Genomic DNA, 25,061 nt, shown 5'->3' with positions numbered 1-25,061 from the left:
ATCCAAATTGTAGGTGCTGGCTGATATGGTTCCTGATGAGAACTCTTCCTCTGGCTTGCGGAAGGTTGCCATTGTAGAGAGAGAGAGATAATATCTCTAGTGTCTCTTTTTAAAAGGGCCCTAATCCTATTCCTAAAGTCTCCATCCTCATGACCTAATCGCCTCCAAAAGGCCCCACCTATAAATACACTGGGGCTTAGAGCATCAATATATGAACTTGGGTGGGGATGGGGGACAAAGACGTTGAATCCATAGCACACACCCAACCTGAATTATTGTGTTTTTCTCATAGAAATTAAATTCAATGTATTTATTTTTTATTTCAATTATTTATTGTTTTTAAATTTTTTATTTAAATTCAATTTAGTTACCATATAGTGTACTATTAGTTTGAGAGGTAGAATTTAGTGATTCATCAGTTGCATTTACACCCAGTGCTCATCCCATCAGGTTCCTTCCTTAGGGACACCTGGGTTACTCAGTGGTGAGCGCCTCCCTTCAGTTCAGGGCGTGAACCCGGGGTCCCGGGATCGAGTTCCATGTTGGGCTTCCTGCAGGGAGCCTGCTTCTCCCTCTGCCTGTGTCTCTGCCCCCCTCTCTGTCTCTCATGCCCATCACCCAGTTACCCCATCCCCTACCCACTGCCCCTCCAGCGACTCTCAGTTGTTTCCTGTAGTTATTTTATTTTATTTATTATTATTATGATTTTTAACGGTAGCACTAGGATTTATTAAACAGTCTTAGTAAAGGCACTGGGGCTTGCCCATGGTGTTCTTGATGTACAAAGCCCGGACGTTCTGCCAATTCTTCTTGAGCAAGGACACCAGGAAATTGACAGCTAAGTGGATGTTGTACACGAGCTCATCGTCCATCGTCTCCACGTGGCCAACAGCCACTGCCAGACATAGCACCTTCTTCATCTGGAATTTGATGGTGGACTTCACTTCATCCACTTTGGCCACCCTGTTCTCATTGTGGGTCAGCAAGGAAGGAACTTGCCAGCTTTATTCAGGCCTGGACCCAGGATTCGTGGGATCTGCTTAGTCAGATTCTGAAGCCAAAAAGGCATCATACTTCTTGGCCAACTTCTTGACTAGTTTTTTATTCTTGTTGAGTTTCTTCAGCACTTCAATGTCCATGTGGGGAATATCCACTGCCTTGGCCTCATCACAGTGTTGCTGGTCCCCCACAACACACACGGAGAACTTGGGGCAGGGGGTGGACTTAAGCCTGACGGTGCCCGAGAAGCGTTTGTCCTTCTGAGGGTCATAGTTCTTCAGGGTGATCTGCAGCTCCACCGTCTCCAGAAACTTCTGGCGCTTGCACTGATTCCCTTGCAGGACCTCTCGTACCGCCTCCTACAGGGTGTCGCGGGAGACTTTGCTGCTCATGGTAGCTCGTGCTGCAGTAACCGGAAAAGACCCTGTAGTTATTTTAAAGTAAATGCCATACCTCATATCTTTTATCCACAATTGTACCAGCATGTCTCTAAAAGGTAAGGCATCTTTTCAAAACCACAGGCACAGTGCCATTTATTATGCCTAAATTCCTTTTAAAAATACACAAAGTTAGAACAGTGTAATGGGCTCTCTCCTGTGCCCATTTCTCTGCTGTGATAATTATCAGCTCGTCACAAGTCCCACCCCGACCACTCCAAATTACTTTGAAGCAACTCTCAGGCATTCTCTGTCGTAACTTTAACCTTTTTCGTTCCTACGTCTGACTGATAAGGACTCTTGTTTAACAGCACTGCACTACTTTCTTAACAAGTAAAAATTAGCAATAATTTCTTAATCTGATCAAGTATCTGGCCCGTGTTCATGTTTCCATTATGGCCTCATGCTTTCTCTGACTGCTGATCTATTTAAATCTGATGCAAAGTCACATGTTGCATTTAGTTGATCAATTCCTTAAGCCTTTTAGCATCTCTGGTTTTCTTCTCTTTTTATTGATCTGATTTGGGGCCATTTATTTGTTGAAGAAACTAGATCATTTACTCCATAAATTTCCCCCCTTTTGGGTATTTTGTAATCTAGACGTGGTGTCAGTTAACATTCTCTTCTTTCTGCTTTTATTTTCTATAAACTGGTGCTGGTGAGACCCAGAGGCCCGATCAGAATAGTTTTCTTGTTTTTTGTTTTTTGTTTTTGGCAAGACTCTCTCCTCAGCACTAATGGTGCTGTGTATTGTGTCTGTTTTGTGAAACTATGAACCTTTGCACGGATTTTTTTTAAGTGGTCATCTGATTTGTATTTGTCATAGGTTTAAGGAGTTCCAAAGAATGTAACTTTGGACATATTCTAAATGTTGACGTAAAAATCGTATTGCTTGTTTGAATGTTTCCAACGTTATCTAAATACCAAAGCAGTTTGGTATCTTGTCCCCCGCCTTCCAGCCAAGACCCCCACTGCCTGGCAGAGAACAGACCAGACCAAATGTGCATACTTGAGGCAGCAGAAGGAGAAAGGAAGGGGCAAAGTCAGGCATGTCTGATCCCTTGTCCCAAACTCACCAGAGAAGATGCTGAATTAGCAGGAGAGAGAAGCTAGGGGTGTTTCCAGACTCCTGTTCCTTCAGAGGAAAACACAAAATCAAAAGAAGAGAGATCCTTGCCCCCTCCACCTTCATATTTACATCTTCAGGCAGTTGTTTCCAAATGGAACTGATTTTATTTTTTTATTTTTTATTTTTTTTTTAAGATTATTTATTTATTCATGATAGACATAGAGAGAGGCAGAGACACAGAGGGAGAAGCAGGTTCCATGCCGGGAGCCCGATGTGGGACTCGATCCCAGGACTCCAGGATTGCGCCCTGGGCCAAAGGGAGGCGCCAAACCGCTGAGCCACCCAGGGATCCCTGGAACTGATTTTAGAGTCACACAGAGGCATTTGTTAAAAACAAGAGATTCTCACTAGGAGATTTGTGGAGAGGCCTTGGGACCTGTTAGGCAGACGTGTCTTGTGAGTTTAGTACTGTCAGGGGTCTGGGGTGTTCTAGAAAACCAGCAGTTATACCGGTGGCACCTTTGTCCAAAGGCAGTAGCTTCAAATATAAACAGATCATTTTCTTTATCATGAAACAGGATAATGATGTTTATCTGCTAGAGGTGTTTGAGGATTAAATGAAATGGCACATTCATTCACTTAATAAATATTTATGGAGTGTCTGCTATGTGCACAGCAGTGTCCTGGATTGCCGGGATGGGCAGGGAGAGAGAAAGAGAAAGTTGCCCCAGTGAGGAAGACAGGCCTTCAAGCTGCAGGAACCAGGAGGTGGGATGAAGGCTGTAGAACAGAGCAGGAGCATTTTTGCTGGTCCAGACGGGAGGAGGGAATGCTGACCCCTCCTCTGCCTGCTTCTGCAGGAAAAAGAGCTCACAAGTCTAGAAGGCAAATAGCTGTTATGGGTTGAATTGTGGCTTTCCAAAATCCGTATGTAGAAATCATAACCTCCGGTAGCTCAGGATGGACCTTACTAGGAAACCAGGTTGTTGCAGATGTAATTAGTTTAAATGAGATCGTACAGGTATAGGGTGGGCTACGTATTGCTAATCCATATGCTAATATGATCAGCATCCTTATAAAAAGGGGAACTGCGGGGACTCCTGGGTGGTGCAGTCAGTTGAGTGTCCAACTCTGGGTTTCAGCTCAGATTAGGATCTCAGGGTCCTGAGCTTGAGGGTAAGCAGCCCACCCATCACACAGGCGGTAAGTAGCCAGGATTCAAACCCAGCACATCTAAAATCTGTCAACTCTAATTCGGAGTTAACACTTAAACTTGAAGTGTCGAATCTTTGTCCAGAGGCACTTGAAACCAATTCACTGGGTATTTCTGGAATGATTCCTGACCGTTCTCATGGCACAATGCCATGTCAGGAGGCCACCAATTTCTCTTGACTTCCTTTGATCCAAGTAGTCAAAACAAAAATCCAAGAGTCGCTCCAGTTGGGGTCCCTGAAAGAACTGTGTTTGTCTCCAAGTCTACAAATATGCAAACCGCGTCTTTCCACCAAAATTGAAGGGCGAAGGCAACTGAGATGCACGTATATATTTATCAGCAGCAGTGGCTCGGGGGATTGCTTCTGCACACATAGAGCGAAGCAGCTGGAAGGCACATCGCAGCCACCGGACTTGAAGGAACTTTGGTGCCACTGAGCCAAATGGGAATCCTAGGACTGCCATGGCCTGACATGATCCAAGACCCAAGGGACTGTCCCTGTATCACCGAGCACGGCCCCGTGGGCAGGCTGAGCCTTGTCTTGGGCCTCCCCTCCTTGGGTCTCGTCAGGCTGTTTTCTCCCTCTGAACTGCACGCATTGGTGGGGCGGTGCAGAGCCTGGCTTGGCCCATGCTTCTGGATTTTGCAGCTGCCGTAAGCTAGGATTTTATTCTCGTGCAGCTCTCCTCCAAAGCCAGAAGTGGCAGAGAGTCTCCAAGCCCTGGGGTGGGCAGGAAGGGCACATGTTGCCAAACAGTATCCTGGCCAACAGCCCTGGCAGGCAGCAGCGGGTTGGAGCCAAGACGGCTTGCTGGAAGAATGGTGATCCAAGGCATATGGGGAAGGCGGTGAGGAAAGGTGGGGCCCTGCCGGGGTCCCTTTGAGACTACAAAAGTGCAATATGATGCCAAGGTCAAGGGTGCTAGAAGCAAACACACCTGCATCATCCTATCAGCCCCCATGCCAGCCTCACTGTCCTACCTCCAAATCATCACCTTGGGTTTTCCGAGGTAATGCAGTGAAGCATCTGACCCAGGTCTGGAGCATTCTAGAAACCTGATGTACCTCTCCTGTCCCCTTTTCTTCCTGACGCTTCCTCGATGACAGTGATATTTTAGGTGTTGTTCTGGGGGTCCTTTGCCACTTCTATCTGAGCAACATTTCTTAAGTACTTCCATAGGCAAAGCATAGAGCTTGGCCCAGGAGATCGAGAAGCAGACACAGGGACCCTGGTCCCTGTTGTCGTATCACTTCCTGGAGCCCTGGAGGTTCCCATGGGAAGCCACAGGGGACTGGTCCAGTGAGCATTCTCCAATAGGGTGGTCACCTGTCCCAGTTTGCCCAGGACTGAGGGGTTGCAGGGGCATGAGTCTGAAATCAAGAAAGTCCCAGACAAACCAGACCAATTGCTGGCTGCCCTCATTCCAACACCCTAGCTCCCCAAACATACGTTTTAAATAATCCACTTGGATCAGCTTCGTTCTGCTTTTATCACACATACAGTGAATTTTCAAGAAACATTTTGTATGAAAACCATTTTTGTTACCTAAGGGGGAAAAAAAAAAAAAGCTTTTCCTGACTCCTTCCCCTCCACGCTTTACTCTCTGGACTGCATCTCTTGCAAACGTTCTGCTCATCCCCTGTTCCAGATGTGATTCAGGGGCTGGAACAGAACGCGTGAGCAGAAGTCCTCTCAGCCTGTGGAATGGGGTGGTGAGTGCTTGCTCGGAATCCCCACGGAGGGAGCAGCTTGTGTTTTGAACTTGGACATCACTCCCGGGAATACAACTCCAACCTGAAACTCGGGTCTTTAGGCAGGAAGTCTGATCCTCGACTTACCTATGTGCTCGGACGATTCCTTCTTACCGAACCAAACCTTATTCCAGAGAGTGCAGAAGCCACAGTGCACCTTCGAGATCCCTTGTGCCTGACTATTCAAGCATCTTGCTCTGCAAGGGTATGTATGGCGGAGCATCTCTGTTGTCCTGGGGGTTCAGGCCTGTGATCCTCCTTACAGGATGCTCTAATTCCTTCCAAGACATGATGCCCCTCTCAGCAAAGACACAGAGGCCCTGGGGTTCTGAGCGTTCTTGCCTGCGTGGAGATGGTCTTACCAAGGAAACAGAAGCTCTGCATGGTGGGTACCTCCAGCTCCTGGGACTTCTTTCACTGCAGAGGTCAGGACAGCTTTGCCCTGACCCCGGAATCTTTCCGCTGGGTTTCTTTCCCGCCCTCCTCCAGGAACTCCTGCTTCCTTCACGGTCCGTGAGGTTGCCTTGACACTGGCGTGGGCCAGACATGCTGAGTGCCCTTTAGGGAAGAATTCAGCTGGGGAGATAATAGATGCTAATGTCAGAAGGGGAGCCTTGGCGGGGAGGCCGGGGAGAGGGGGAGATTCGGGGGAGGATCACCTTGCAAGAAGTGCAGTGCTGTTTCTGTAATTTCTCCAAGGAATTTCGATCTGCCCTTGCTAGAGAATGAGGTCAGACAAATGAGTTTATTTGTTCTCTAGGGAAACTAACAGAATGGAAGAGTCACAGAGCACAGCAAGATTTGGGGGAGCAAACCACGATTAACAAGATTATCCAGAGCTTGGCACTTCGAGATTTTTTTTTTTTTTTACTTATTTTTTTTTTTTTAACTTTCACAGAATATTAATTGGGCTGCAGTTTTTCAGACAAAATAATTCCCTGAAGTCTGAGTTTTCCTTCTGGATTTACAGACTCTCCAAAGGCATTTTTGTCAGGTCCCCAGATTTTAAATTATTTTTTGAGGCTGAACTCCTGCTTGTCACAGCAGAAACGTGTTCTTCATTCTAAGAGAGAAACAACAACAACAACAACCCGTTTTCTAGGATTATTCTTAAACAGCTTGTTGACAGTGGAGGCAGCTGACTTCAAGAGGAAATAACTCCACTCAATTAGAAAATGGGCAAATATGTATACAATGGAATATTCCTCAGCCATTAGAAACGACAAATACCCACCATTTGCTTCGACGTGGATGGAACTGGAGGGTATGATGCTTGAGTGAAGTAAGTCAATTGGAGAAGGACAAACATTATATGGTCTCATTCATTTGGGGAATATAGAAAATAGTGAAAGGGAATAAAGGGGAAAGGAGAAAAAATGAAAAATGAGTGGGAAATATCAGAAAGGGAGACAGAGCATGAGAGACTCTTAACTCTGGGAAATGAACTAAGGGTGGTGGAAGGGGAGGGAGGTGGGCGGGGGTTGGGGGTGAATGGGTGACAGGCACTGAGGGGGGCACTTGATGGGATGAGCACTGGGTGTTATGCTATATGTTGGCAAATTGAACACCAATAAAAAATAAATTTATAAAAAAAATAAATGTTCACAACAGTACGATTCGTAATAGGCAGTGAGTGGAAGCCGCTCCAATGTCCATCCACTGATGGACAGATAAGTAAAACGTAGCATATCCACAGAGCGGGATATTATTGGCAATAGAAAGGAATGAGTTCAGGGCTCCTGGGGGGCTCAGACAGTTAAGCATCTGCCTTCGGCTCAGGTCATGATCTCAGGGTCCTGGGATCAAGCCCCTCGTCGGGCTCCCTGCTCAGCGGGGCGTCTGCTTGTCTCTCTCTCTCTCTTTCTGCCTACCCCCCCCCCCAACTGGTGTGCATTCTCTCTCTCAAGCAAATAAGTAAAATTTAAAAAAAAAAAAAAAAGGAAGAAGAAAGGAAGAAAGCAATGAGTTCTGGTACAAGTACAGCATGGGTGAACTTTGAAAAACAAGGTGCTAAAATGAGAGAAGTCATTCACCGAAGACTATGCATTGTGAGGTTCCCTTGCTGTGAGATGCCTGGAATAGGCAAATCCATAGAGACAGAAACTAGATTAGCGTTGCCTGGGGCGGGGCGTGGGGAAAGAGGAGGAAGGGGGAAATGAGGAGTGACTTTTGACGGGTAAGGGATTTCTTTCGGGGTGATGAGAACGTTCTGAAGTTATTGATTGTGATGATGGCTGCACATTTTGTGCCTGTACCAAAAACCATTGAACTGTGCGCTCTACGTAGGTGAATGCTGTGCCATTTGAATTATGTCTCTATAAAGTCACCATTTTAACAAGGAAGGAATTGGCTCTTGAACCGATTGCTGAGGACCAAGTGACAGTCAACAAGGTGAAAGAAGAAAAGCAGAGGTTCCCTCCCAGCAGCAGGAACAGTGTGTGCAGAGGCCCTGCGGCCGGGAAGAGCAGGATGGAAGTCATCCTCTGAAGGGAGGCCGGTGGCGCTGAGGCCCGGGAAGTGATGGAGAGCGGGGAGGGGGGAGGATGGGCAGGCAGCAGGTTGGGGCCAAATTCTAGAGGACTTTGCAGGCCAGGGAAGGGAGTTTTGCCTTAATCCTCAGAGCATGGAAAGCCGTTACGGGAAATGACTATCGGATTTACTCCATGAAAAAAATGGCCTGAGCTCCAGTGTGGAGAATGGATAGAAGGTAGAGAGAAAAGCTAAGAGCCAGTGGCTGATCCTGGAGCAGTTCAATGACGAGCAGCTCTGGACGTCTCTGGTTATCACGGGGACCCTGAGAAGTCAATGCGTCCCCAATCAGCATCTATTTGACACGCTGAGTGAGGTCAGAGATTTTTTGTGTGTGAGGTCATTGAGCAAATTACAGCAGAGATGGTTTCTCTGGTTTCCCCTTGATGGAAATAGGAAAACCCTGCTCCCCCGCTCGCCCCAGAACAGATCTCCTCTCTCGGCGCTGGGCCTGTGCCAAGTTGGCATTTGTGTTGTTTCCTCGTCCTCGGAGCACATGGATTTACTTCTCTCCTCCTGGGTCTGCTGAAAGGAAGTGTGACGATGCCAAATACTCAGGCCTGCACCCTGGAGACACAGGGCCCCAGAGGAATCCCAGCTCTTCCCCTGATGAAGCGCGGCCTTGGGCTTAACCTCTCCGTGCCCTTCCCGGGCAGTAAGGTGCCCAGTTCAGGGGGCTCTGGAGGGAACGAGGTGAAGCCGTCTCCGTAACAGGTTCACAGCAGAGCCTGGTGTATGTCAAGGGCCCAATAAAAGTTGGCCATTGTTATCCTTCTCCTAATTGCTATGTCTTCGAACAAAAAGCAAATGTAGAGCAGCAGGCGTGCCCTTCGCATCCCAGCAGGCAGCCGGCGGCTTCAGCATTTTACGGACGCCTGTCTTAAGCAAAACTCTCTTCTTGCATCTCCTCTGTGGCAACCAGCCGTCCACCCTCTGGTCCTGACGGCCGACGGAGACCAGAGACGGAGGCCCAGGAGGCTGGTGCTGGGCTGGAGGAGAGGTGGCGCATGAATCCAAAGTCCCTGTCCCAGCCGCATCTGTCCCTTTGTGTCTATTGCGTTGTCCCTGTTGCATTCCTATGGAGGCAGAGGGCTCCCTGCCCCCTGACCACTTCATTCAAGCCCGTGCCTGAGACCAGAGCAAGCTTCCTGGGTGTACGGCCTGTGTGGCTGCCAAGGGCTCCGTGCGGAGAAGGGCCCCATCCTTGGTTCAGTGGTCTGCCCTTGCTGCCTTGAAATTCTTTTTATTTTATTTTATTTGTTTTTGTTTTTGTTTTGTTTTGTTTTTGTTTTTGTTTTGTTTTGTTTTTTTTGAAATTCTTAATAGGCTTTGAGCAAGGGGGCCCTCTCTGACTTTTCCTTTTGTGCTGGTCCCTGCGAATGATACCGTGGGTCTTACGATGTGTCCCTGCTGCCCCTCCAACTACCAGCACGCACAGGGAGCGCGGTGTATGGGAGACCAGCTCTTGGGCGAGTTGGAGTCAGTAAGGAAAACCTGGCACCGGCTGTGGCCATGGGCATACGCTTGGCTTCCAAGCACGTGTGGGAGGTAGAGCTTAAGATTGGAGCATCCATATCAAGAGCTAAAGGGGCCCAGGAACCACCCCCACTCCGTCCCCCGCCCCACACATAGTTGAGTGCCCCAGTAACTCTTCAGGCTAAGAACCACCCTGTGTCTGTGCTAGTGTCCTGTGGCTGCCGTAGCAAAGCACCGCAGGCTGGAGGTTTAAACAACACAAATGGATCTCAGTCTGGAGGCTGGAGGTCCCAGATCAAGGTGTTGGCAGGGTTGGTTTCCTCTGAGGCCTCTCACCGTGGCTTGTCGGTGATGGTCTTCCCCTGCGTCTACGTACTTCCTCTGTGCGTACCTGTGTCCCTATCTCCTCTTCTTATATGGACACCGGTCATGTTGCATTAGAACCATCCTAATGACCTTATTTTAACTTATTTAAAGGCCATATTTCCAAATAAGGTCATATTCTGGGGTATTGAGGGTTGAGACTTCAACGTAGGAATTTGAGGGTGTGATGGTTGGTGTGCAACTTGACTGGTTGGGTGGGGTGCCCAGATGTTTGGCTACACATCATTGCGCCCGTGAGGGTGTTCCTGGATGAAATTAGCAATCGGATCAGTGGACTCAGTACACTGGTTTGCCCTCCCCAGTGTGGTTGGCATCATCCAATCTGTTGAGGGCCACGGTGGAACAAAAGGGCAGAGGAAGGAAGAATCAGGCCTTCCCTGCCTGCCTGCTGCTGCGCGACACCCACCTGCTGCTGCCCTCGGCCCTCCTCCTTCTCTGGCCTCCAGACCCAGACCGAGCTGCACCCCCGGCTCTCCAGCATCGCAGCTTGCAGACCGCACATCGTGGACTTCCAGCCTCTATAATCCCAAGAGCCAGTTCCTTGTAACCTCCCCTTCCCGTGTACGCACGTGACCTCAGTGTGTCTTTTTAAAGGCAATAGATTCAATCAACGGTGGGCTCGGAGGTCAGGGCGTCTGGGTTAGAATCCCATCCCATCTGCCTGCGTGATCTTCTTTTTTTTTTAATTAATTAATTTATCTATCTATCTTCCTTGTATTTTTTATTTTTTATATATTTTTAAAATATTTTACTTATTTTTTTATTCATGAGAGACACACAGAGAGAGGCAGAGACACAGGCAGAGGGAGAAGCAGGCTCCCTGCAAGGGAGCCTGACGTGGGACTCGATCCCGGGACCCCAGGATCACGCCCTGGGCTGAAAGCAGACGCTTCACCGCTGAGCCACCCAGGGATTCCTTTTTTATATTTTTTTACATTTGTTTTTATTGGAGTTCGATTTGCCAACGTACAGCACCACGCCCAGTGCCCATCCCGTCACGTGCCCCCCTCAGTGCCCGTCACCCAGTCACCCCAACCCCCGCCCGCCTCCCCTTCCACTGCCCCTTGGTCGCTCCCCAGAGTCAGGAGTCTCCCGTGGTGTGTCTCCCCCTCTGATGTTTCCCCCTCAGCTCCCCTCCCTCCCCTACGATCCCTTCCACTATGTCATATTCCCCGTGTGAGTAAGACCATATGCTCACTGTCCTTCTCCGACTGACTGACTCCACGCAGCATCACACCCTCCAGCTCCAGCCTCGTCGAAGCAAATGGTGGGTGGTCGTCGTTTCTGGCGACTGAGTGATACCCCCTGTGCACAGGCCGCGGCTTCTCATCCATCATGTCAAGGACCCCGAGGCTCCTCCCAGTCTGGCTGTTGTGGACACTGCTGCTGGGCACACTGGGGGGCAGGTGTCCCGGCGTCCCCCGCATCTGTATCTTTGGGGTAAATACTCTTGCAAAGCACTTAGCAGCACATAATAAGCACTGCATTGTTAAGTACTATCTGTGGCTGTTGCGTAGTGCTGGTAGACCTAGTCACTCAGTCTCGGAATTATGGGTAAATAGTCCTTCAAAACCTAGGCAGCTTGTCGGGACAAGCCTTAAGCCGACTTTGCGGATCGACCGGGGCCCCTAGGTTAACACGTGCGGATAGCCCAAATCCTTAATTTAGCACAGAATTTACCTGACTTTCTTAACGAGGGTCTTGGGATTATAACACTCATCTCCTGAATTTCCTTTATAAAAGCCTTGATTTTCAGTCTTCAGATTTCCGGACCTGTGGTTATTTTCACCCTCTTGGCTGCACACATTTATGGGAACTGTGCTAATGGATCTTAACTCTTTTAGGGGCTCTGTGTAGGGGGAGAGGGAATGACTCCTCCTAAGGAACCCTATATGAATGAGGGAATATTTGATCTGACAAGGGGGAGAGTAATTGGGCTATGGTTGATCTTTATATATGCTAATGTTTTTATTAGTGTTTGCAAATCCAGCTAATGATTTCAGTGAATGAGAGTTTCCAGCTTGCCAGGTGGGCCTCTCCAGGTGGGCCTCTCCAGGTGAGCCTCTCCAGGTGAGCCTCTCCAAGTGAGCCTCTCCAGGTGGGCCTCTCCAGCATCTTCAGGTGGGCCTCTCCAGGTGGGCTTCTCCAGGTGGGCTTCTCCAGGTGGGCCTCTCCAGGTGAGCTTCTCCAGGTGGGCCTCTCCAGGTGAGCCTTTACAGGTGGGTCTCTCCAGGTGAGCCTCTCCAGGTGAGCCTCTCCAGGTGGGCCTCTCCAGGTGAGCTTCTCCAGGTGAGCCTCTCCAGGTGGGCCTCTCCAGGTGAGCCTCTACAGGTGGGCCTCTCCAGGTGAGCTTCTCCAGGTGGGCCTCTCCAGGTGAGCCTCTACAGGTGGGCCTCTCCAGGTGAGCCTCTCCAGGTGAGCCTCTCCAGGTGGGCCTCTCCAGGTGGGCCTCTCCAGGTGAGCTTCTCCAGGTGGGCCTCTCCAGGTGAGCCTCTCCAGGTGGATCTCTCCAGGGGAGCTTCTCCAGGTGGGCCTCTCCAGGTGAGCCTCTCCAGGTAAGCCTCTGAACAGGAGCTGTGGGGAAGGGGGCCCCGCTGACTCTGAGACCTTTGGGGACGTTTGGTTCCCTTACCTTGACCCAGGCTCACCTGAGGTTTATGACAGACCTTGAGGCTTGTATGCTCCGCGTCCGTGGCCGCTCGGGACCCCCCAGCGTGCTCGTTTCCCTTCCCGAGCTAGAGGAGGCCCAGGGGCAGCCCTGTGGGGAGAAGACACTAGAACACGTTTTCGTTTATAAATACGCTGTTGGCACCCTCCACTGCCCGCACTGCGCCCTCACCTTTTCCCCTCCAACACGGTTGTCATGTCTGGGGCCCCAGCAGTCACCTTGGGGCTATGGGGCAACGGGCGAAGCGCTGCAGATGGCAGCGTGGGAAGAGGGGGGCGCGGCCCGGAGCGTCTCGAGCCGTCGAGCCAACTGGGCTCCCTGTGGCGGGAGAAGCAGCCACACTGACCTTGGCAGGCGGCCGCCGCCAGCTGCTGTCAGGATGCGCGCCTTCCTAGGGGACATCAGGGGACACTCTCAATGCCTTTGGGAGTACTTTGGGAAATGTTTGAAAAAGCTATAATCCAGAGAGCCCCCGGTTTAGGGCTTGTGCGGCCTCAAGCGGGAGAGTGTGTGCAGATACCTGCGGGGCAGGGGCACAGCAAACAGGAGGGCCTCAGCGGGAGGGGACGGGGTGGCCGTGGGGCAGGAGGCGCCAAGCTCTGCAGAAACAACGCCTCTGGCCGCTCAGACCCGGCTGGTTTGCACTCTGGCAATGTTAGGGGGCAGAGGGTCCGGGGGGAGATGGGTGGGCTGAGGTGCTGGGGGATGCCCCAAGGAGGGGCCTTCTCTGCCCAGCGGCCCTTTGGGGCTTTGGTTCAGTGATGGTGGAGGCTGGGAGGAGGAGGAGCCGGGGCCGCAGGGGAGGCCGGCCCCTCCAGGGGTCTCTGTTGGCAAGGGGTGACGGTGCCTCGGGGTAGGGCAGGAGCAGAGCTGACACATGGGCTCCCCGTGGGCATCTGACTTTCCAGAAGCTTCCTGCCAGGCCAGCCCGGCCTCCCCTCCCCTGCAGAGGTTCAGCGGTGAGGCTGGCAGGCTCTGGGTAATAAGTGGGCTCCTGCCTCCCCAGCTTTCCTTCTCTCCGTGCGTCCGTGCGTGGGGACGGCTGTCATTCCTCCGTCACCACGGGCTGACCTCGACGGGTGAGCCGGGCCCGGCCTCCTCCATGTACCTGCCTCCTCCAGCAGCCCTCCCTTGCCCGAGGGGACACGCAGCCCCAGCCTGCACCCCGGGTGGAGCGGAGGCAGCCTGGCCAGGTGAGGGGAGCACCGTGGGTGTGCGGTGAAGTACCCTTGCGCAGGCTTCACGGGTCCCAGCGGCCGCCCAGCAACGCGGGGACAGCGGAGGCGCAGGCGCTGGAGGCCGGGCTGATTCACGTGCGAGCCAGCCGAGCCACAGGCGCCCTGTGTCCTGCTTGTCTGGAAGCCTCACACGACCCTGGAGACGTCCTCCTCTTCCTCCTCTTCCTCCCCTTCCTCCTCCTCATCTCCTTCTTCTTCCTTTAAGGAACATCAGTGTTCCAACCAGTTAAGTCGGAATCCCTTCCTAACTGTGTGGGCCGGGGCCTTGCCACAGGTCATGCAGGGCTCATGAAACCACTTGGAAGATGGGGACACGTCCCTTTTCCATGCCTTCGTCAAGTCTTGGTCTTGCTCCGCTGCCCTTCACACAGGCTCTCCTGCCCCCCACCTGATACCCACGAGCGTGTCGAGTGTGCCCAGAAAGCATCAAGGTGCTCAGAGTAGAAGGGTCCCGAGTTAGACCCCTGACTGATCACGTTGGGGTAGCCAAGCTCACAGCTCAACATCTTCTTGTGGCCCCCAAACAGCTGGTGTCGGCATGTCCCCTCCCCCCCAGCCCCATCTGGGGGCAGCACTTGCTTCTCCAGACACAGCCTCAGTCTTCCTAAGGTACTGAGCCTTTGGGGCGTGTGTGTATGAGTGTGTATGTGGGTGTGCCTCCGTGTGGTATGCTGGGCTGTGTTGGAATCATCCAGAAGCCACAGCCCTGTGGCTCCATCATCGATTAATTAGCAATGATGTCAGCTGCAGGAAACAGAGAATCTGAGTCCTGAGCTCGAGTGGGGGGCTTACTGCTCTCCCCCTAATAAGGAGCAGGAGGTGGGTAGTGTCAGCGGGGTCCGCGGCTCCTCCACGTCAGAGCCACAGTGCTCTGGTCCGCTAGGTCCTCCCTGAGGCTGTTGCTTCCGTGAAAAGGTCAGTGCTTGCTACGGGGGCAGGCATCAAGCTAGGAGGATGGAGAGGGGATGGCAGGAGTGCTCTGGTGTCTCCTGTCAGAAAAGCAAATACGGGGGCACCCGGGGGCTCCATCAGTTAAGCATCTGCTTCAGCTCAGGTCATGATTCCGGGGTCCCAGGATCGAGCCCTGCATTGGGCTCCCTGCTCAGTGGAGAGTCTGCTTCTCCTTCTGTCCCTCCACCCACTTGTGTGCTCTCTCTCTCTCAAAATCTTAAAAAAAAAAAAAAGAAAAAAAAAGAAAAGCAAATACAGATTTCCACTGGTGTCTCCTTGGCCAGGAGTGTATCAGTAGGGAGAAGAGTTGAGGGGTGCCACCTGCAGTGCTGTGGGGCTCGGGTGTCTACCGACCCCCCACACCGGTCTTTACACCCCTGCCCCCAGCAGTGACCCTGGTGACGGGTGCTGTTCTCTTGCATCTCGAATCACCCTCCGGGACCTCTGTCCATGCACTGCTCCCCTGTTTCCCATCATTCCTGGAACCCTGTCTCCCTTCTTTCAGTCTTATTCATCATGGGGGAGGGGGGGGAAGCACAAGAGGAATGGCCTTGAATTTGCTCAAATTTGCATTAAAACTGTAAGTCTTACAAACTGAGGGCTTCACTATGAGTAACAAACAATGAGAAACACCTCCTGGGTTGTGACATTGAGGTTGGGAATTGCAGCCCTGTATAGCAGGCTGAAGTGGCCAATCCGCAGGAGAAATCAATTTAAAATAGATTAAATTGGTTCTGTCTTAAAGGGGGGCATTTTAAATGGACTTCCCTGCAAATTGTGCAAAAATCAGCCCCAAATCTGCCCATGCCGTACTGCCCACGTCACTCCTCTCTGTCTTCTCCCTGGTGAAACTCAGGATGTCTGTATATAAAAACCCATTAGATCATGTTGAAGATGGAAGCTATTCCTTTGATTTATGTTCAAGGGAATGCGGTTCTTTTTCTTTATGAGTTTAGATTTATGAACTCGCTCTCCTCCCTCCCCCAACACACACACATTATTTTAATGTTCTTTTGATATATATCTCTGTGTGTGCTTCATTTCTCTTATTTTCATTTAATTACTCCATGGATTATTTTTAGCATGCAGACTAAAATTTTGGAAAGGGATAAAAAGCACACCTGGCACACAAAGCCTGTGGTATCTGCTTGCTGCCATTTCTCGGTACCTATCTGCAAATCTTTGGAAATGGGTTGAGGCGGGAGTCAGGTTCACCCCTGCCTTGTTAAACCTGAATGGTGGTTCGCAACCATGGTAGGAGGTGTAGTGCATGTGGCTCGTTACTAATAATGGAGCTTACAAAGGATTTTCTCTTTTCCCGTTTCATAAACTAAAGCTAAGGTCAAGATTTTCCCTCCCCTTCTCGGTCACGGCCACGGCCATGGTGACGGCCACTGCAGCCTGCGGTCTGAAGAGGGAGGGCAGGGGTGGCCCTCTGGCTGTGAGCAGGATGCTGAGCACAAGCAAAAACATGCTTTACCAGCACCAAAAAGAAAGTGAGGGCTCTTGTGGATGCAACCAAAGTGGTGAGGGTGCTGACAAGGTATCCATCCATTTGACAACTATTTATTGAGCTCCTTATTAGGGAATACAGCAGGGAAAATGCAAACATGATCCCTGCCCTCATGGATCTTACAACCTGGTGGGAGAAATAGAGAAGAAATGAGACAAATAGAGAAAATTATTAGCCTGTGATAAAGTGCTGCATTTAACCAGTCACTGTTGAAATAACCCGTATAATAAGCCACTCCAAAAGCCCAGGTGATTACAACAGCAGGTGTTTATTTCTGAGTCACGGTTGGCTGGCCTCAGCTGGGCTTGACCTCAGGCTGAAGGTCAAGTTCAGCTCTGCACCATGAGACTTTTACCCTCCTTGGTCCAGTGGCGCCTTGGATAGGTTCTTCTCCCAGCGAATGGCGGGAGATCAAGAGGGCAGACCCGGCCATCTGAACACATTTAAAGCTTCTGCTTGGGTCACAATCTGTGCAAGTCCATTTGCCAACATGAGTCACATGGACAAGCCCAGGGTCAGCAGGGTGGGAAGGGTACAGGAAGAGGAGAGCAAATGCTTACCAAATAAAAATCAAGTCGATCACAAGCATTGATTAAGAAGGAAGTAATAGTGCTGAGGATGGGGAGGCCGTTTTATGCAACATGATTTCAAAAGACCTCTTTGGAGGGAACTGAGGGACGTTAGAGCTTAGAAGAAATGTACCCTGTGAAGAGGGGAGAATGGTGTACTTGGCAGAGAAACCCCCAAATGCAAAGTTCCTGAGGCAGGAAAGTACTTGGTGTCCTGGTGCAACAACAGAACCAGTGGCTTGGAGTGTGGTGGGCAAGGAGGAGAGTGGGATGTTGAAGAGGTGATATGGGAAAGTAGTATGGGACAGGATCTTACAGGCATTAAGGATTTGGATTTTATTCTAAATTCAAAGGGCAGCCATTAAAGGATTTTAGGCAGTGGAGTGATGTGATCTGATTTATATTTTCAAAAGATCCCTACAGCTATACTGAGGAACAGGGATTAGATAGACATGATGGCTTTGACCAAGATGGTGGCCCCATCAATGGAGAAGAGTAGATAAATTGGTCACATATGCAGGAGGTTCAATTGCCAGATATTGCAACACCTTTTCTAGAGAAACCAAGGAGGATCTCTCTCTTCCACAAATTTGTTTAGCATTTCATGAAATCTGAGTGCATCCCTGGGGTGTGTCCCACCTGTGAACACCATCTGTCATGTAAGAATCAGGGGGCGGGGAAGGTGGAGAGTCCTCGTGTAACCTGGATGTGAAGGTATATACCCCACTGGAGACCTACCCTACATTCTGCAAGCTGTGGCTTGGGAAAGAAACCACATTCACACCAATGTCAGGCTCAGCCTTGGGGAGGGTTGATAAAATCCACATGTTGGAGCAATGAAGGCTTCATCAAAAGAATCTATGAAAATGTCTCGGACGGAAGGCTCAGTCTCATGGCTCAGTGAGCCCAGGGTGTTACACACCCAGACCATAGGTCCTCCCCACAGCTGGGCTTAGCGTTCCCTCCAGGAGGTTGACAATGGTTGACAAGTGAGCTCTTGTAATTCACGAGTCCCTGTAGCATTTGCTGCAGCTGCTGAATGAGAAGTGATGACAGTGGAACCTCCAGGCCAGAATCGGTGGAGGAGGGTTTGATCCTGGGTGTTCTCTGGGCCAATGGTTCCATCTTCTTCAGACCTACTGACTCCCTGCTCTTTATTCTAGACCTGTCAGCTTGGGAAAAACATCTATAGGTGTTCATCAGGGGATTGATTTTGGCATTTAAGTCAGGCCGCTGGGGTTGTAGGGACACACCTCTTCAGAGTACACCTGAGCCTGACCCTGCAGGGATCTAACTGATCCTGTGACTCATATCAGGCTGTGAGCACCCGCCTCACTCTTTGACAGGGTGCTCCTCCTGTCAGGAAACTTGGTTTGATGTTTCACAGGCCTGTCAGCAGATGAAGCAAGACATATGCCAGCAGCAGGATGCATGCATTAAACACAGAAACCTCTTCAGATCACGACTGTAGGGGCCTTTCCTATGTGGAAGATACTTGGCAGACATTCATAGGAGCCGAGTACCAGACATGGAGAAGTCATCAAGTGTGAGGCGGACCTTGCTTTCCAAGGCTGGCCCCTTGTCTGCTGGGTCTCAGCCCAGATGTCATCTCTGCCAGGAGGTCTTCCTTGATTACTCTACCAAAACCTCTTTTTTGTGTCTCTCTTTTTTTGTTTTCCTATTATACCACCTTGTTTTTCCCTTTGTGGCATTTACAATAATCTTATTTACTCATTGGTTATTTGGCTCTCCCCACTTAGACCATATGCTTCTTGAGGACTGAGACCTGCACTGTGTCCTACTACCTAGCACAGGATCTGGCACTTGGACATTGGTTGAATGAAATGAAAAAAAAAGGTGGGGGGGGACATGCATAGGGGAAAGCAAGGACCATTTGTTGATAATATCTTTGCCTAATTCAGAACTGACAGGCTTCCCTGAAACGGTTCCAACTCAGTACTGTGGTTGTAATGAATGACAAATTTGGGAGTTGAAGTCCCTAGAATCACAGCAAAGTGTTGGACAGTGCAGACAGGTCTATAATGAAGTTGTCTCTTATTCTCAAATCGGTGTAGATGATAATGTGGAAGCAGGTATGGCATCTCCCATCTTGCACCAGAAAGGACCTGAGAAAGTGAGCCAAGATCAACAGCAAGTAGAAATCTCAAAGGGAGGTTTGTGACATTTCCCCAGAATCCCAAAGAAGAGTCAAGATGTGTAGCAACGATACTAAAACAGGCTGAATGGATGAAACTGTTAATGTTGAGGGAACTAGATGAGTAGAGGTTAGAGGTTAGGCTTCTGGATTTAGCAAGAACGTTGTAGTTGATTATCCCTGCTGAACTCCATAAAATTATGTGCCAAATGGTGTGTACGGTGTCCATGTGGAGTTACCTGAAAAGCGGGATTGTAGTTATTTTTTGAAAGAGTCTATGATCTCCAAAAAGGGTTAAAGGCAGCAACTCAGATTTCCATTATGGGGAAGGTCACACAGGTCATAAGTCTATAGAAACTAAAAGCAAGACTGTATCTTCTGTCTTGGTCCCCAAGAATCACCCCTCCCCTTGTCTTGCCAATCAGGGTGAGCAGCGTGGAAAGAGGGTGGTTTGATGGAGTTCAGTATCAGCTATGAACTGGCTGCGGTTACGTGAGTGGTGATTGTGGTGGCGAACAAGGAGAGCATGACACTAGCTCGTGGCACTTTTGTATATGGCTTTACCTGGGAACCTTGGCCCTCAAGGCATCGTGCTTTAGCTCTTGGAGGTACATTTCATTCCAAGTTATAGACTCAGGATTCTTAGGAACATGGCCCTGCTTGGGGTTTTCAGTGATTGCATAAAAAGGCCACAGGAAGTAGACGTCAGTGTTTTGCAGAATGTGACCCATGGCTACCTACATCAGAATCATGTGGGTTGGGACACCAAGGTGGCTCAGTGGTTGAGCATCTGCCTTTGGCTCAGGTCGTGACCCCGGGGTCCTGGGATCGAGTCTCCCATTGGGCTCCCTGCATGGAGCTTGCTTCTCCCTCTGACTGTGTCTCTGCTTCTCTCTGTGTGTCTCTCATGAATAAATGAATAAAATCTTAAAAAAAAAAAAAGAATCATCTGGATAACTTGCTAGAAATGCAGATCTCCAGGCTCAAGCCCTGACAGATTAAATCAATCTACAAGAGTGGGGTGCAGGGATCTACATTTTTGAAGAGGCTTCCCATGTCATTCTGATTCATAACAAAATGTGAACCTTGACCCTAGCTGGAGATCACAAATGTTCTCCAAGTTGACCCCAGAGTGAACAAAGACTGCATTTGCTTGTATTCCTCTCTTTTAAGCTTACCTCATCTCCCATTACATCCAAGAAGTGTTTTTCAAACTCCTCCAGTTTTCACTGATTTTTTTTTTCATGACTTTGGCACCCAGAATTCTTGCCTTATTCTCCTTTCCATTTATGTCCCTCTGGTCTCCTTAATTCAGTTAGAAGAAATGAACTTCTGAGAGGCTACTTTGTGCTCAATCCAATGCCTCATTTACCTCTAGGGGGAAGGGGAATATCCAGTAAACAACCTTTCTTCCAGGGACACCTGCCTCTCAGAATGTTAGCAAGCCCGTTTTAAACTTTGCCGAGTAGAAAGCAAATCGTCTTAGCTTACCAACCTCGAGTGTTGATGGTGGACATGTCTTGCCATCTGGAAATCACAGTCCCTTCCTGCTATTTCTTTTGGTTTTCCAAGGATGCCCTTCCTATTGGTATTTCCTAGGGAAGTGGTAGGAAATAGGCCCTGAAGAATTTGGATTGCATTCAAAGATGCAATGAGCTGGTGCAAAAAAACTCACGGGCCACAGTAGTTTGCAAAATGCTCAAGGAGTTTCATCTACCAATGTTTGACTTTCATCCAGCCGCTCAACAGGACACTTTCTTTGAGGTTCAAGACTTCAAGGAAAGGGTGTTAAACTTAGTGTTTCCCTGAGGATGTGGTCAGGACTTTGAGAAAAGGATTGATTGGAGCTCGGGCCAAAATGTGCACGAGATGGCTGCATGCACATCTGTGTGATTTTCACCCCTGATTTCCATCTCACGAGGCCCGGTTATCTTTGATAAGCTTCAGTGAGCATCTGGAATTTTGGAAGGTTGTGAAAATCACATTCCACCCTGAGAAAGTTGGGTTCATTCCCCAGCCTCATGTCAGACATTGCTGTTTTTCTTTCAGGAGTCATCCATAAGAAATCAGACAAGGGATTGATTTCAGTGCATTTGCAACGATTCAGTAGGCTTCTGAAACCAGTGGACTTCAAATATATTCCCAAGGCTGCATCTGAGTTTTATAAAACCATTCAAAATCTCCTTTCAAGTGCATGTGGTGTTACTACACCACAGTCTTAATGCATGATGTAATTCACTCTTGCATTGTCCCTTTATTCTCAAACAGTTGGCCTAGTAGCTGCTTCTGGAACTCATAACAGAGACATCAACTGTGGAAAGTTGATGAAGCCCTAGGACTGCGTTGCCTTTTATCAGAATACACTTTTTGGAAGCCTCAAGAAGCACGATGGCTCTGCGGCCAAAGCTCATTCTTTTTAAAGAAGATAGATCTATGAGCCTTTCCAAAAAGGATTAGTATTTTAAAAATTAATAATACACACAACCTGGCTCTTCTTTTTTTTTTTTTTTCCTGTTAGTCACACAGCCCCCTGCATTTTGGAAAGGATATAAGTCCAGCATATTTTCATTGGCCTGTGTCAGCTAAGGTTTTACAACTTGAATTGAGCACTTCCTAGCTAGAAAACAGCCAGCCGAGGAAAAGACCACAATATTCTCTACCATAATGCACAAGCCAGTAAAATCCATGATGGGAGCAGAGTCTGCTGCCAGGGTTTGGGAAATTAAATACAAGCCATGATGGTAACATTATAGAAGCAATTTATTTCTTGGCATTTAGGGATATTTTGAAGGTCTGACAGCTCCCTAAAATTGAATGCAAAAGTGCGAATGTCTATGCAAACTTGAGTTTTAGTGAGGGAAGAGTCTATAACTCTCATCAGATCTTCAAAAGGGTCTATGACCCCAGTAAAGGTTGAAGAGGAAGCATACTGCTGCATTCAAGATCACGTACGCCTGATTGCTGAACCCGACAGCAGGCTGCATTGTATATCAAAATGATAGTAATTCTGAAGACACTGGAGGAAAAGCTGAAATCAAGATTACTCCAGACCACGTAGGGCATATGGCTGTCTGACTGGGAATGAGCTAAGGGACAGAAGTGGACTCTTCCATTCTTTTAATTCATGAGCCTTTCACTGAACATTTGGGTGGCAGGGTCTCTGCTGGGAACAAGAATTCCAAAGATGAATTGACCTCAGCTCTGTCTTTAGAGGGCTCACAGTCTTCAGTGGAGGCAAAGCACTCCCTTTTGCTTCTAAAATTATGGCTCACATATCTTTGCTCTGCTCTAAGAAAAATCCAGCAGAAGCATCGTGGATTCAGCAGTTCCAGTGTTAATGGGATGGAGTGGAGAAGCTCTTGCTGCTTTTGGAAGCCCCACGAGAGTTCAGAAAATATGAGACCTCTCCCGCCCTTTGGAAAACACACTCATCTTGACTGCCTGGTCATCGCACCTTCTCCCCATTAGGGCAGGAAACATAACAATTTCTGTTCCGAGAGATTAAGTTGCTTGGCTGACTGTTGTGGCCCTGGGTGGGACGAAACGAGACATCGTTAATGGAATGTGTAGCTGCATTTTTTTTTTTTTTTTTTTGGTGGATCGTTTTGAAAAGTATTTAGCTGGAGAACATTAGCACAGCTTGGGCAAAAGCGCTTTGTGGGAAAATTAAATACCCATATTTCTCCATCTCTGCAACTGCTCCCGGAGCACAGGCTTTTAAAGGGGGCTTTGGCGAAGGCCAGTGTGTTGGGGGCTGGTTCTGCAAGCCTGTGGACCACACCTGAGCTCAAACCCAACTGGCCCTTGCTTTGTGGTTCTCACTGCTCATGGCCAATTTGTCAGAGGTGCCCAGCCTCTCTGACAGGCCACCTTGAAAGGATTGAGAGACATGATTCAACAGGAAGGAACTGAGCTAGGGATGGGATGGACTTTGGTCTCCCCTTCACACTTTTCTGATTCTAGCCTATTTGGATCCAAAACTCTGCTATTGAAAATTGCCCAGCCCACCCTCGCTGTGAAAGTCAGCTGTCCTAGGTGATTTCTGGAAAAGGAATGCTTTCTTCTGTCCACCATATGGACCAGGTGAGCTGCTGGACTTCGTTCTCCCAGATAGGGTCTAGATGTTGCCAAATCTACCTACGAAGACACATTCACAATCAAAGTTCATTCTTCAAAGACATAAAAATTTGCTTTTTTGGCCTCATTGGAGGCTTAGAGGTGAAGTTAGCAAAATGTGACCGACCTCCCTGTCCCCGGTGCTTTCTATTTCACTCAAATTTGTGAACAAAGGACCCAATTCTGGCACTGGTCCCAATTAATTTGTTCTCCAGGATCTGCTCATTTACATGGAGCTGAACCTTAAAGCACTGAGCAGAAAGCCAAGTGCACGGGGCACTGAAAAAAGAGAAGTTGCCCCAAGTGGTCCTAAGTTCATATGTTACTGCCTTCTCCACGAAGTCCTCTCTGGTCTTCCCATTGAAATAAATAGCTTCTGTCCCACACCTGCCCCTCTCTGTACCTGTGTGACGAAACACCCCAAACTGCCATGACCATGACTTATTCACTCATACGGGACCCCCATCTCTAAATTCTCCCCCTGCCATGCAAGATACTCAATAACTAGCATAAACATTTTGGTTAATTATAGGGTCTACCCAGCCCTGACATTTTGGGCTGCTTCTCCCTTTAGCAATAATCACACAGCTATTGCTGACACCACTAGGGTCCAAACACTCTGTGTTATGCCATATGCATACCACTTGCCATAGTCCACCATCATTATCCTCCTTCACAGATGAGGAAGCTGAGATTCAAAGAGATCAAGGAGCTTCCCCCCTGACCATTAGCTATGCTAGTGCCAGAACTTGAACTCGAGTCTGTTGACTGCAAAAGACTGCTGTGGCTTCACTATGAGACACTGCCTGCTCTCAGGTACCTATTATAGAGCCTCCAGCAGGGCAGTGGTTTCTACCCTTGAGCTGGAAAACAAACCCTATGTACAAAGAAGCAGTAAGTATAGTGGTTAGCTATATTTACTTGGGCATATGGATGCCCAATAGATGCTAAAGTACTGGGTGCTAAAGTACTGGGTGAAAGTTTTATGGGAAAGAGGATATATACAAAGTCCCAGAGTATCTCCTCCCTAATTATTTATTACATGGGAGAAATAGTAACTTTTATGTTGGAGAAAACTGGAGATATGATCTTAACCAAGTAGTAAGAGCCATCATCATCAATATGGGGACAAGAGGTTATCTTATAGGATACGATGTGAAGGACACATCACTCCAGTCTTCCTGCCAAAGATGCATAATTGAACCTAATCATGAGAAAATGTTAGGAACCTCCTACAAAATTTTGAAGTCTCAAGGTCAGGAAGCAAAGAAAGCCTAAGGAGTTACTCCAGATTAAGGACACTAAAGGTACCAGACTAGAAGCAGCTAAATGCCATGATGATCTTGGGTTGTACCCCAACCAAGGCAAAATTAGCTGTATCGAGCATCTCTGAGACAATTGATGGGATTTGAATATGGACTATAAATTAGAAAGTAGTATCAATGTTAAGTTGTATCAATGTTAAATTTTCTGATTTTGATAGCAGCCCTGTGGTTATATAGGAGAATATTCTTAGGAAATGCATACCATAATATTTAAGGTTATCCAGGCACAATATCTCCAATCAACTCCATGGTCAGGAAAACCTAATATCGTATAAGTATGTAACATGTATGGAAAGAATAATAAAGCAACTGAGACAAATTATAAGCAATAGGTAGATTTGGGTAAATGGCATATAGGAGTTTCATGTACAATTCTTACTCTGCTGTAATTTTCAAAATATATCAAAATTAAAAGTCACAAAAATTTTTAGAGTAGTTGTTGAAAATATAGGCTCTGGAGTTGACCTAACTGGTCTTAGATCCTGGATCTACCGAGTACTGGCTGTGTGACCTTAGGCAAGATACCCAACTTCTTGGTGTCTCCGTTTCCTTGCCTATAGCATGGAGCTAATGGAGTGCTTACTCTTAAGGTTTTCTGATGATTAAATGAGCTAATATGTGCAGAGTAGAACCTGGGGCCTCATCAGCACTCACTAAGTATTAGCTA

At 48.6% G+C, this 25,061-nt stretch overlaps 1 protein-coding gene, 1 long non-coding RNA gene and 1 pseudogene across 4 annotated transcripts in view; 2 read left to right on the top strand and 1 right to left on the bottom strand.

Moving 5' to 3' along the window:
• Window positions 1–25,061, top strand: part of KAZN (kazrin, periplakin interacting protein) — a 1,011,580-nt gene that overhangs the window by 332,231 nt on the left and 654,288 nt on the right. The gene's annotated exons all lie outside the window — the stretch shown is intronic.
• On the bottom strand, window positions 666–13,989 carry LOC112660416 (60S ribosomal protein L10a-like; annotated as a pseudogene).
• On the top strand, window positions 13,983–23,453 carry LOC125754598 (uncharacterized). Its single transcript, XR_007409243.1, has 2 exons — window positions 13,983–14,374; window positions 21,003–23,453. It is a non-coding gene; the product is annotated as an uncharacterized LOC125754598 (long non-coding RNA).

The sequence above is a fragment of the Canis lupus genome, chromosome 2, assembly GCF_003254725.2.
Source record: "Canis lupus dingo isolate Sandy chromosome 2, ASM325472v2, whole genome shotgun sequence".
Classification (NCBI taxonomy): domain Eukaryota; kingdom Metazoa; phylum Chordata; class Mammalia; order Carnivora; family Canidae; genus Canis; species Canis lupus.
The sequence above is the reverse complement of the archived record's forward strand: the minus strand, read 5'-3'. Positions and strand labels throughout refer to the sequence as shown.